This window comes from Herpailurus yagouaroundi, unplaced genomic scaffold (genome assembly GCF_014898765.1).
Source record: "Herpailurus yagouaroundi ecotype Mexico unplaced genomic scaffold, PumYag 28, whole genome shotgun sequence".
NCBI lineage: Eukaryota > Metazoa > Chordata > Mammalia > Carnivora > Felidae > Herpailurus > Herpailurus yagouaroundi.
In genome coordinates, this window is record NW_024412376.1 from 63353769 (window position 1) to 63355512 (window position 1744).

Consider the following 1744-nt stretch of genomic DNA (forward strand, 5'->3'; position numbering starts at 1 on the left):
ACCCAGGTTTCAGAAGTGCCTCGTTTTCTGTAGAGCAATTTAGTTTGCTGCCTTTTAAAAAAATAAAATAATAAGTAAGCAGGCACAAGAGTAATACATAATGCCAAATATGTTTTTTACTCCCTACGGATTGCAGAAAAGATTCAATATTTTTTCTTTATTTACCACACTATTAAACACCTCAGTCCCGAAACCGCCATCAACACTAAATTCTAACTGCAAGTGATTTATTGAGCCTAAAAGCTTAACTCTACTTTCAATTTCCCTTTCTCAATTGAGAACACAAAACAATTTTGCCAACATACAGAGTGCTAGGCTAGTTGTTATTAGGAAAAAGGAAAATAATAAAAACCTGTGAGCCCTTACAAGTGAAAAGCTTAAATAATCATTTCTATCATTCAATCTCATATTTTAGGTTTTACCCTTCTTTTGGGGGACATCAGGAAGATGGTTGGATATTTTTTCGTTCATCAGTATTGCAATTTTAATTCTCTTTTACAATTTAAAAGAGCTACTGTGCTTCTGAAGCTTCTCTGGTCAGGGGCTTTTTATGCCTAAAGTTTCAAAACCTAGGGCAAATGGTTTTCTCCAACCCTGCTTAACTCAAATATGAAACAGGAAACTGTGATGTCGTGTCTAGTAAACCATCAAAAGCACTCTGTTTAAAATAGAGAAATTAAGTGAGCTCACTGCTACTTTCAAATACCTTAATTATTGGTAGAAGACTTACCTATCTAGGAGTCATTGTAAAAGGTTAATTAAATAAAATAAAAATAGGGCCGTCACTTCTTCCTAAGTGCACCCTAAGTTGTCTTAGCAAATGAGTTCCTTCATCGGAAAAGATGAAAGATGTCAGCATTCTCCTGTGAGAATGATGTACACTTAAGAAGTTACTTAGCTCACAACTCAGAAAGTTCCTCTTATTTGTGGAACAAGAGAATAATAGAACTTGAACATTCAATAGTATCATAATGGTACTATTTTAATATCGATAACTTTGTGGCTATACATAGCTAATCACAACTGTAGGCAACTGAGCAGTCATTTAGAGCACTTAAGAAAACAAAATAGTCCTCTGAGGCTTTGACATGATAAACATACAAGTTCACTATCTAAACATTAAGTCATCTTTTAAATGGATACTTTAAGTAATCACTTCCTGTACAACCGGAATGAAATATACACTGATTTTAATGACAGTGATAATAAAGTTGGTTACGTAATTCCAAGCCAGTCACCTTCAGGAAAACGATGAGCATTAGTCTTCAGAGACAAAGTTTCTTAAGAGAAGTTACTAGCACTATTAATGTGGTTAACATAAAAAGTGGGGGGATGGGGAAGAGAAGGAACCTAGCTCTCATAGCTGAGCTGCAGTTGACATTATTTTTTTTTTTTCAACGTTTATTTATTTTTGGGACAGAGAGAGACAGAGCATGAACGGGGGAGGGGCAGAGAGAGAGGAAGACACAGAATCGGAAACAGGCTCCAGGCTCTGAGCCATCAGCCCAGAGCCCGACGCGGGGCTCGAACTCACGGACCGCGAGATCGTGACCTGGCTGAAGTCGGACGCTTAACCGACTGCGCCACCCAGGCGCCCCGACATTATTTTTTAAAGTCCTTTCTTTACAGGATTATTTTGCTATAACTATTGACAATATCAAATAATTGTAGTTTATTTTATTTTATTTATTTTTTTCTTAATTTTTTTTTTCAACATTTATTTATTTTTGGGACAGAGAGAGAC